Source organism: Oncorhynchus keta, chromosome 30, assembly GCF_023373465.1.
Source record: "Oncorhynchus keta strain PuntledgeMale-10-30-2019 chromosome 30, Oket_V2, whole genome shotgun sequence".
Classification (NCBI taxonomy): domain Eukaryota; kingdom Metazoa; phylum Chordata; class Actinopteri; order Salmoniformes; family Salmonidae; genus Oncorhynchus; species Oncorhynchus keta.
In genome coordinates, this window is record NC_068450.1 from 6,900,283 (window position 1) to 6,912,645 (window position 12,363).

General features: G+C 41.3%; 1 protein-coding gene across 10 annotated transcripts in view; it reads left to right on the forward strand.

Moving 5' to 3' along the window:
- The window catches only part of ahnak (AHNAK nucleoprotein), a 61,863-nt gene that overhangs the window by 9,788 nt on the left and 39,712 nt on the right, over nucleotides 1-12,363 (forward strand). For all 10 annotated transcript variants that reach the window (XM_052487380.1, XM_052487376.1, XM_052487378.1 and 7 more), the window contains exon 2: nucleotides 10,603-10,655. The gene's annotated coding sequence lies outside the window, so the exon portion shown is untranslated. The remainder of the gene's footprint in view (nucleotides 1-10,602; nucleotides 10,656-12,363) is intronic.

Sequence of the window (12,363 nt, forward strand, 5' to 3'; positions counted from 1 at the left end):
GATGCTCTTACTCACACCGGCTATAGAGACTGTCGTCCGGAACAGCTGGTACTCACACAGTCGTCCGGAACAGCTGGTGCTCTCATGCATGCTTCAGTGTTGCTTGCCTCGAAGTGTGGATAGAAGTCATTTAGCTGGTCTGGTAGGCTCGTGCCACTGGGCAGCTCGCAGCTGTGCTTCCCTTTGTAGTCCGTAATAGTTTCCAAGCCCTGCCACATCCGATGAGCGTTGGAGCAGGTGTAGTAGGATTCAATCTTAGTCCTGTATTGACTGTTGGATGGTTCATCGGAGGGCATTGCATGATTTCTTATAAGCGTCCATGTTAGAGTCCCGCTTCTTGAAAGAGGAAGCACTGCTCTTTAGCTCAGGGCAGATGTTGCCTGTAATCCATGGCTTCTGGTTGGGGTATGTATGTATGGTCACTGTGGGGGCAACGTCATCAATGCGCTTATTGATGAAGCCAGTGACTGATGTGGTGCATTGAGGACAATGCCGTCTGGAAGAATCCCGGAACATATTCCAGTCTGTGCTAGCAAACAGTACTGTAGCTTACCATCTGCGTCATCTGACCACTTTGGTATTAAGCGAGCCACTGGTACTTCCTAATTTAGTTTGAGCTTGTAAGCAGGAAGCAGGAGTATAGAGTTATGGTCAGATTTGCCAAATGGAGGGTTGAGGGAGAGCTTTGTACGTGTCACTGTGTGGAGTAAAGGTGGTCTAGAGTTTTTTTTCTCCTCTTGTTGTAACGTGCTGGTAGAAATTAGGTAAAACTTTCTCTGCATTAAAGTCCCTGGCCACTAGGAGCGCTGCCTCCTCGCTCAGCCACGACTAGGTGAAACATAAGATATTACTGTTTTTAATGTCCCGTTGGTAGGATAGTCTTGATCGGAGCTCATCCAGTTTATTATCGAATGATTGCACGTTGACTATTAGAACTGATGGTAGAGGTGGGTCACCCACTCGCTGTCGGATTCTTACAAGGCACCCTGACCTACGACCCCTATATTTCTGTCTCTCCTTCATGCGAATGACGGGGATTTGGGCCTTGATCGGTATCTGAAGTAAATCCTTTTATTTTTTATTTGTTTTATCCTCCATCTCCTCCAGCGCCATTATACCCCCTCCTAATGTCATGTTCCTAATGTTTTGTACACTCTGCATTTTGGTCAGTCCAAAATTGTTTTTTAAAATTCTGTTATGTTTCATTTGAAGTTGTTAATGTTCTTTATCATTTGAAAATAGACAAGTGAAACGATTCTGGGGATGAGCATGCACATCTTCAATATGTACCCATTTCCCCCCTTTAGTGCATTTAACAAAGTATATTTCGCAAGGTAAAGCCCTGGGTGGTGAGCAGATACAATTTCAAGTCTGGAAGGTTAAAACCACCTCAGACTTATTAGGAAGATGTTCCTTTTTATCCCATGAGTTTTATTTGCCTGTATAAAGTTTGTTATGATCGAGTATACTTTTTAAAAGAATGTCTTCGGATAGGGTCATTCATATTACCCAGAATACATCTGAAAACATTTTGGAGCCATGCCGTTCTGAAGAGGTTTATTGTACCTGTAAGATTTATGGGAAGATTATTCCATTGAATTAAATCTGCTTTCATATTGTTGAGTAATGGGATGAAGTTATATTTATATAAGCATCCTAAGTATTTGATATTTTTTGTGGTCCACTTAAAGCTTTAGATCAGGAGTTATTATTTTTTTCTATTGTCATTATTTTTTTCCCCCCCTCCACGTTCCATTTTATTTCCTGAGATTTTAGAGTATTCAGAAAATATTTTTAGCAAAGGGGGGGGCATTGAGTTTTCAACATTGGTCCGGGTATACTAGGGTCTGTAGTGACGCCTGCAGCACTGAGATGCACTCGGAGTGGACTGCCTAAATGTCCGGGTGGCAGTGCGAGTAATGCAAATATATTTAGCTTTGTTGAGGTTGTTTTCCCGGCTGGCAACATATACAAGCTCACATGTGTGTTTTTTAAACTGTAATTTCTTTACCTCCTTCTCAGCACTTGTCTTTACTTGTTAAACCCCATTTGTTTCCAACCACAGCTGTTCTTCTACGCTGAAATAAAACCTATGGAATGTGCAGAAGGTTTTAAAGTTGCAAACAGGCAAAAAGTTACAGGTGCGGTACACACTATCTATCAATATGTCATGTCACTGGAAAACACTAGAATGATTAAACTCAACAATAACTATAACATTTCATAGAGTTTCTGTTATTAAATGTTGATTTCCAAAGCTTCAGGGGAAACCATTCCTTTAAAGATTAAAATGGAGGTGTGACATTAGCCTGTAATTACCATTAAGATTTATATGGAGGTGTGACATTAGCCTGTAATTACCATTAAGATTTATATGGAAGTGTGACATTAGCCTGTAATTACCATTAAGATTTAAATGGAGGTGTGACATTAGCCTGTAATTACCATTAAGATTTAAATGGAGGTGTGATATTAGCCTGTAATCACCATTAAGATTTAAATGGAGGTGTGACATTAGCCTGTAATTACCATTAAGATTTATATGGAGGTGTGACATTAGCCTGTAATTACCATTAAGATTTAAATGGAGGTGTGATATTAGCCTGTAATTACCATTAAGATTTAAATGGAGGTGTGATATTAGCCTGTAATTACCATTAAGATTTATATGGAGGTGTGATATTAGCCTGTAATTACCATTAAGATTTATATGGAGGTGTGACATTAGCCTGTAATTACCATTAAGATTTAAATGGAGGTGTGACATTAGCCTGTAATTACCAATAAGATTTAAATGGAGGTGTGACATTAGCCTGTAATTACCAATAAGATTTAAATGGAGGTGTGATATTAGCCTGTAATTACCAATAAGATTTAAATGGAGGTGTGACATTAGCCTGTAATTACCAATAAGATTTAAATGGAGGTGTGATATTAGCCTGTAATTACCAATAAGATTTATATGGAGGTGTGATATTAGCCTGTAATTACCAATAAGATTTAAATGGAGGTGTGATATTAGCCTGTAATTACCAATAAGATTTAAATGGAGGTGTGATATTAGCCTGTAATTACCAATAAGATTTAAATGGAGGTGTGATATTAGCCTGTAATTACCATTAAGATTTAAATGGAGGTGTGATATTAGCCTGTAATTACCAATAAGATTTAAATGGAGGTGTGACATTAGCCTGTAATTACCAATAAGATTTAAATGGAGGTGTGACATTAGCCTGTAATTACCAATAAGATTTATATGGAGGTGTGACATTAGCCTGTAATTACCAATAAGATTTAAATGGAGGTGTGACATTACCAATAGCCACTGGTGACATTCACACAAGCAATAAACAGTGTTCCTGTCACTTTGGGAGAGACAACAACAGCCGACTTAAATAATACAATACTTGTATGCAGTCCTTATCTGTTGATGTATTTTGATGAGCATTTGGAAACAAAATGTAAATCATTTCAATAAAATGATTTATTATTGATCAATGTTATGCTTTATGATTTGAGGTTTTTCACACCGTGCACTGTAGAAGAACCACATTTGCCTCTGTCGATCTACAACATTTTCACGTTTGCTTATGCAAAAACTTATGCAAAACCTTATGCAAAACCTTAGTTGTCTTCAATCAATCAACTTAAGATCCTTTCAGATACGAGACTAACTCTCTTGGTGTTTACCAGATACGAGATTAACTCTCTAGGTGTTTACCAGATACGAGACTAACTCTCTGGTATTTACCAGATATGAGACTAACTCTCTAGGTGTTTACCAGATACAGACTAACTCTAAATAATTTACCAGATATGCAGACTAACTCTGTTGGTGTTTTTGACCAGATTTGAGACTAAATCATTTCTAAAATGTTTATTATTGATCAATGTTAACTCTTTATGATTTGATAGGTTTTAACTCTCTAGGTGTTTACCAGATACCAGACTAACTCTCTGGTGTTTACCACATTTTCAGATTAACTTATGCAAAAACTTATGCAGAACCTTAGACTAACTCTCTAGGTGTTTCAGATAAAGACAACTTAAGATGTTTACCAGATACGAGACTAACTCTCTAGGTATTTACCAGATACGAGACTAACTCTCTAGGTGTTTACCAGATACGAGACTAACTCTCTAGGTATTTACCAGATACGAGACTAACTCTCTAGGTATTTACCAGATACGAGACTAACTCTCTAGGTGTTTACCAGATACGAGACTAACTCTCTAGGTGTTTACCAGATACGAGACTAACTCTCTAGGTGTTTACCAGATACGAGACTAACTCTCTAGGTGTTTACCAAACTGGAGAGTCTATACGGCTCCTTGGCACAATCAGGTACAGAGATCCATTCAGTGACGATGATTGTAGTTGCCTAACATGACGGAACCAAATGAAGAAAGAAAGAAAAGTGATTCTGTTATGTTTCTGGACCCTGTGCTGACATGCTCCGAGTTTGCAGGCAGCACACAGAGAGGCTGGGTAGAGTGAGTGGAGGTCATTTCTTTGGAGTTAGTCACTGTGGGAGAGGTACAGAGGAGAGACTGGGCTCCGGTCCAGCTGGCCTGACAGCGCTATCAAGTAATGGGTGAGACTGGAGCCCGGGGTGGGGCCTGCTCAGCCCTGTAGAGCACAGCACCCAGCCCAGAGTGGGGCCTGCTCAGCACTGTAGCACTGAGAGGCTACCCAGCCCTGAGCCTGGGCTCAAGCTCTTAGCAAGCAAACAACCTTCACTGAGACAGGACTCGAGGCAAGGTGGGGCCCAGCCTCGTAGCACAGCACTGCACCGCATATAGCACCCAGCCCAGGGTGGGTCCTGCTCAGCCCTGTAGAGCATAACACCCAGCCGTTTAGCCTGTTGCCCCCACTACTGTACGTCTCTCTGGATAAGTGCACCTGCTAAATGATGTAAATGTAAAAAAGCTATCACACTGCCTGAGGTGGGACTTGTAGCCTAGCCCGTTTCTCATTCCCTGCACGCATAAGCAGCATTGCCCAGGGGGACTTGTAGCCTGCCCGTTTCTCCATTCCCTTAGCACGTAACTAGCATTGCCTGAGGTGGGACCTGCTCAGCCCGTTTCTCCATTCCCAGCCGTTTAGCCTGTTGCACACTGCCTGAGGTGGGACTTGTAGCCTAGCCCGTTTCTCCATTCCCTTAGCACGTAAGCTAGCATTGCCTGAGGTGGGACTTGTAGCCTAGCCCGTTTCTCCATTCCCTTAGCACGTAATCTAGCATTGCCTGAGGTGGGACTTGTAGCCTAGCCCGTTTCTCCATTCCCTTAGCACGTAATCTAGCATTGAGATGGTGGTAAGACTGGAGGCACATAGAAATCCATCTATTTGTTTGACTGACTAGAACGGGGAAAAGCCCATAAGGTGACGGAAATATGACAGTACACTCATGGGTACAATCAATATTCTAGTCAGTCTAATTCCCGGCCCAGGCCCCATGCCCCACACTTCCTTTAGCAAGCTAGCTAGCGCCTCTCCTCTGTGTGCACTGCAGTGATTGTGATCATTAAAACAGAAGTGTTTCCTTTTATAAACCAACCTGAAAGCAGTGACTTTGGTGTTTCTCAGAACATCTCTGTAACTGTTATTCTAGTGGCGTTGCTTTGACTAATGGTGCTTTACCATGTAGGTGTGACCAATAGTACACAGTGTTTTGGGATTTGTGACGCCCGTGTAACAAGTCGATGCCAAGTCAAGGTTGACATGTTCCTACGTTAATAGCACCCGTGGCAAGAGCCCATTTATGTGGTCAGCAAATGCTTCCAAACAGACATAACCAAATGCAAATCTGATCAAACAAATCTTACCCGAATCTGCTGAATCGAACGGATTACAGACAGAGTGCAGAGCGTTTATGGAATTCCTTGAGACTCACCGTCTTATTGAGTTACCAAGTGCCTGGATAAAAACTACTATATTGAATGTTGTTGATCTCCCCCCCTGTGACAGGAGGCAAATTAATACAATGTGATTTGATTTGAGTTGATTTGATTTGATTTGATACAAATGAATGACAGCTGTCATACCCCGAGTCTCTCTATGCAAACACAGTGACGATCCAAACCTCGTATCGCTTGGCGTTTATCACTACTGGCCTATCTATTTCAGTAGCCGGGCAGAAATAACCGACTAGCTAGCTACGCCAACAGTAAAAGCAGTGAGGATAGGAAGAGGTTTTTAGCTTGGTGGTGGTGTGATGAAAGACCTTTTTTAATGAGGGTTTGAAACGAGAGAAACACTTGTTGGATCCGTTAACCAAACTCCTAGCTCACAGGTGGCTATTCGCTATAGATAACAACATGTAGATATGACACGCTTGGTTTCTGCTCTTCTGCAACTTCAAACGGGTAAAGCACAAACGGAACACTGGAGTGATAGATAACTATACATCTAGAGAAGATGCAGTTTGTTAACACAATGCAAATTTAACTGTTTTATGGGTCAAAGGTCTGTGTTTGGAGTTGATCCTAAAAACCGGTTCATCCTGTTTTAAGTAATAAATCAAAATCATGTAAAGATTTTCCCCTTTTCACCGTTTACTAAAACGTTTACTTCTGTTTTTCAACTGCCACTGAAAGAGTCTGTAAACTGTAAACACAGTTATTTTCTGTAATTTTCTTGGACGTAAAGAACAGTTCAGCTGTTCACCACAACAAGGGAGGAGGCAGCAGACTAATGACAGTTGTTCAAAAAAACACAACTTGTCTTTAAAGAATTTGTCTGTGTGGGGGTGGGGGGTGGCAGGTTGTCACTAGTCCATGCCTGTCTGTGAGGAATCCAGTCCACCAGTTGGTGTTTCTGCTCAAGAGGAAAGAGTCTTCTTTGTTTCACAGTACCCTCTTCTAGTCAAAGTGGAGACCTTCAAACGTAGATAGGAATTGTGAACTAAGCCGGATGGAAAGCACTTGACATACAACGTACCAAGGTTCAGCTTTTTACTGTCGAGACAAATGGCAAAGTTTAATAGGAAAATATCAATACCAAAGCAGTTGGCTAGCATAATGCTTAAACAATTAGATCTTTATTATTGATTTCAAGCTCCAAGCTTAAAGGCACTGCTGAAAAGGACCATTGTCATTCAGGAAAAACAGAATTCACCTTTATGAATCATCAATCAGATATATATTCATCTTCAGACATGTGCTAATACTGTGAGATCCAAACATATGGGGACAGTAAGCAGGTTTCCATCCAACCTCTTTATGTATATAAAGTACATGTGGGATGAAAAATGTCCAGACAGGCCAGACGGGGAAAAAGAAAAAGGTTCAAAATGTCGACAAAACTAAATACGCTTAGACGAGGTGGGATCTTTATGTGTTAGTAAAATTAATTATGCGAGAAATGTCGTTGGAAACGCTTTTATACGAAAATATATACACTACCGTTCAAAAATTTGGGATCCTTTACAAATTTCCTTGTTTTTTGAAAGAAAACCACATTTTTTTGTCCATTAAAATAACATCAAATTTATTAGAAATACAGTGTAGACATTGTTAATGTTGTAAATGACTATTGTAGCTGGAAATGGCAGATTTTTTTTATAGAATATCTACATAGGTGTACAGAGGCCTATTATCAGCAACCATCACTCCTGTGTTCCAATGGCACGTTGTGATAGCTAATCCAAGTTTTATTTTCAAGCTAATCCAAGTTCAGAAAACCCTTTTGCAATTATGTTCACACAGCTGAAAACGGGTGTCCTGATTAAAGAAGCAATAAAACTGTCCTTCTTTAGACTAGTTGAGTATCTGGAGCATCAGTGTTTGTGGGTTCGATTACAGGCTCAAAATGGCCTGAAACCCGTCAGTCTGTTCTGGTTCTGAGAAATTAAGGCTAGAAGGCCAGGATCATATATAAGAATAGCATATGTTTCTAAACACTTCTAAATTAATGTGTATAATTACGGATAATGAATTGTGACTAATGATGAGTGAGACACCAATATCATACCCCCCCCCCAAAAAAAAAAAAAAAAAATGTTTTAACCTCTCACCAATACAATAAAGCGAGGTTAGTATGTGTGGGGTACAGAGATGAGGTAGTCATTCCAAAATCATGTTAAACACTATTATTTGAACATTGATCTATGTAACTTATTATGTGACTTGTTAAGCAAGTCTTTATTCCTGAACTTATTTAAGTTTGCCATAACAAAGGGGTTAAATACTTATTGACTCAAGACATTTCAGATTTTCAATTGTAATTAATTGGTAGATATTTCGAAAAAAGATAATTCCACTTTGACATTTCGTGGGTATTGTGTGAAGGCCAGTGACAGACCCCCCCTCCCCCCCATCTTTATTTAATCCATTTTAAATTGAGGTTGTAAAACAACAACATGTGGAAAAATTCAAGGAGTGTGAAGACTTTCTGCAGATACTATAACCTCCAGCGAGACGCTAACTGTTACCTTAGCCTAAGGCTAGTCGCTAGTTGTTTCTAACACGTTAATAGACCTGGATCTGAGAGTGAATCTCGGCTAAACGTATTAGCAGACACATGCAGACATCAGAACCAGGCCTAAGGTAGACAGCAGCTGGGTATGTGAGGTCTGTGTAAAAGCCAAGGTGTTGACTCCCCAGGTGCAGGAGCAGTCTAAGTAAAGGGCCAATACCTCTGTTTTGGTGACATTTGATAGCCCAGCAATGGGTTCAAGTTGTGGTTTGAACATGTGAACTAGTGTTGCGTTGGGAAAACTGAAATGACCCAGCTGTCATGCGTCGCGTCTTTCTGGTTGTGTTGAGTGATCTGCGGTACATATTTAAAAATGGTGTGGCTGCCTGCTATGGTCTGCCACATAATTCACATTACCCGCTGGGCAAAGACGTCAGTTTCGACGTCTAGTTTTGACTTATATTTGGTTTGAGTTGCCCACTAACGTGAATTTAATGTGAAATCAACAAAACATTTCACCATGTCGTTGGATGTAGGTTAAAAGTTAGGTGGGACATAAAAGATGAAATGCCCTTTACTTTGATGACTTTTTTTGCAAATCGAATCAGTTTTCTACATTGATTCAACGTCGTCAACAATGTTTCCTCTAATTTCTTTCGGCACTGAGAAAATTAACAATGTTGATTCAACCCAGTTTGTGTCCAGTGGGTATTGGAATATAGAATCTCTTGCTCCACCTGTACCACTTTCAGTATTTAGATGTGTTGAAAACAAAGGTCCATTCTCTCTGAGGTGATGGTCCATTCTCTCTGAGGTGAAGGTCCATTATCTCTGAGGTGAAGGTCCATTATCTCTGAGGCGAAGGTCCATTCTCTCTGAGGTGAAGGTCCATTCTCTCTGAGGTGAAGGTCTATTCTCTCTGAGGTGAAGGTCTATTCTCTCTGAGGAGAAGGTCCATTCTCTCTGAGGTGAAGGTCTATTCTCTCTGAGGTGAAGGTCCATTCTCTCTGAGGTGAAGGTCCATTCTCTCTGAGGCGAAGGTCCATTCTCTCTGAGGTGAAGGTCCATTCTCTCTGAGGCGATGGTCCATTCTCTCTGAGGTGAAGGTCTATTCTCTTTGAGGAGAAGGTCCATTCTCTCTGAGGTGAAGGTCCATTCTCTCTGAGGAGAAGGTCCATTCTCTCTGAGGCGAAGGTCCATTCTCTCTGAGGTGAAGGTCCATTCTCTCTGAGGTGAAGGTCCATTCTCTCTGAGGTGAAGGTCCATTCTCTCTGAGGTGAAGGTCTATTCTCTCTGAGGTGAAGGTCTATTCTCTCTGAGGTGAAGGTCCATTATCTCTGAGGTGAAGGTCCATTCTCTCTGAGGTGAAGGTCTATTCTCTCTGAGGCGAAGGTCCATTCTCTCTGAGGTGAAGGTCTATTCTCTTTGAGGAGAAGGTCCATTCTCTCTGAGGTGAAGGTCCATTCTCTCTGAGGAGAAGGTCCATTCTCTCTGAGGTGAAGGTCCATTCTCTCTGAGGTGAAGGTCCATTCTCTCTGAGGAGAAGGTCCATTCTCTCTGAGGCGAAGGTCCATTCTCTCTGAGGTGAAGGTCCATTCTCTCTGAGGCGAAGGTCCATTCTCTCTGAGGCGAAGGTCCATTCTCTCTGAGGTGAAGGTCCATTCTCTCTGAGGAGAAGATCCATTCCCTCTGTTATGAAGACCAATCCTTCTGAGGCTTCTGGTTCTCTAAGAGCTCAGTTGGTCCATTCTCTCTGAGGCATGGTCCATTCTCTCTGATGCGAGGGTCTATTCTCTCTGAGGTTCCATTCTCTCTGAGGCGACTATTCTCTCTGAGGCGAATGTCCATGCATCTCTGACTGTAAGTCTATTCTCTAAAAAGGTCCATTCTCTCTGAAAAGGTCCATTGCATTATTTAAGATTACAATCAGAACACACTGAAGATGTGTGACCTAGTCATGTAGATATCCCTGGAGCAGTAGCATATTAGTGCGCGCGTAGTTTATGAATTTGTTTCTATGTCTGTCCGAAAGCCATGAATGAATGTGTGTTGACGTTGGTTGCTCTCTTGTGTGAGTAACATATGCAAGAGAGACGTGTGGACGTGAGAATGAACCTAACTAGTCGATCAATCCATGTGACTAACTCCTATTCCTCTTCTCTCTCCGTGTGTCCCTCTGTTAACAGACAAACAGGAAGCAAAGAGACAAGAGTCCTTGGCCTTGCTTCAGCAATCCAACGTACGTAAGTGTCCTTCATTCAAACATACAGTCCTCCAAGATGTTGACGACAACACGACACGAAACACATCGGTTACTGTAAACTTAATAATGTATATGAATATAATAATATGAATCTGAAATATAATATAATATAATATAATATGAAATGGCCAGTCAAGCTCTGCCAGTCAAGCTCTGCCAGTCAAGCCCTGCCAGTCAAGCCCTGCCAGTCAAGCCCTGCCAGTCAAGCCCTGCCAGTCAAGCCCTGTCAGATCACACTGTTTTAACTGTTGGTTATAGCTGCTGTCGCATGATAATTTTTTAAAACTTGGGAGACAGTGTCGTAAGTCTAAGGAATACCAAACCGCGCCAAACCGTACGCAAACAATGTCACCAACAAGAGAGGAAGGAAAGAGGCGTGTACAGAAATGTTCTGTGGTCAGAAAGAGGCGGGTTAACTAACTGGTTAGGAGCTGCCATTGTCAGAAACCAGAAGCTTTCTGGTTGGGTGGTCTCGTGTTCCCTGCAGGCTTTCTCTCATAGCACAGTTACACAGCAAACTACAATGATGTATACCGCTCATCTCCAATTCCTCCCCAATTTTCTTCTTTGATCCTTTTGTGGCCACATTTTTTTACTCTCATGTCTCCATTGAGCACATTTTGATGAGCTCATCGTTTGATTAGAAGATGTTTTTGCAGTCAAGGCACAGAGAGATACAAATGGAAGAATGTTGTTTGATAGTTGCTGATTTTTTGTTGCTTTCTATCACTGCTTGTCTGTCGAATGACTCCATGAACACAACAAGTCCTGTTCACAGTTTTCTTTATCACTCAACCTGGTCATTTGACTTTACATAACAACAATTATACAATTGTCTCTCTCTCTCTCTCTCTCTCTCTCTCTCTCTGAGTCTCTCTCTCTCTCTCTCTCTGAGTCTCTCTCTCTCTCTCTCTCTCTCTCTCTCTCTCTCTCTCTCTCTCTGAGTCTCTCTCTCTCTCTCTCTCTCTCTCTCTCTCTCTCTCTCTCTCTCTCTCTCTCTCTCTCTCTCTCTCTCTCTCTGTGTCTCTGTCTCTGTCTCTCTGTCTCTGTCTCTCAATTCAATTCAAGGGGTTTTATTGACATGGGAAACATGTGTTAACATTGCCAAAGCAAGTGAGGCAGATAATATACAAAAGTGAAATAAACAGTAAACATTACACATACAGAAGTTTCAAAACAATAAAGACATTACAAATGTCATATTATGTATATATACAGTGTTTTAACAGTGTACAAATGGTTAAGGTACAAGGGAAAATAAATAAGCATAAATATGGGTTGTATTTACAATGGTGTTTGTTCTTCACTGGTTGCCCTTTTCTTGTGGCAACAGGTCACAAATCTTGCTGCTGTGATGGAACACTGTGGTATTTCACCCAGTAGATATGGGAGTTTATATGGGAGTTTATCAAAATTGGATTTGTTTTTGAATTCTTTGTGGATCTGTGTAATCTGAGGGAAATATGTCTCTCTAATATGGTCATACATTGGGCAGGAGGTTCGGAAGTGCAGCTCAGTTTCCACCTCATTTTGTGGGCAGTGAGCCTGTCTTCTCTTGAGAGCCATGTCTGCCTACGGCGGCCTTTCTCAATAGTAAGGCTATGCTCACTGAGTCTGTACTTAGTCAAAGCTTTCCTTAAGTTTGGGTCAGTCACAGTGGTCAGGTATTCTGCCACTGTGTACT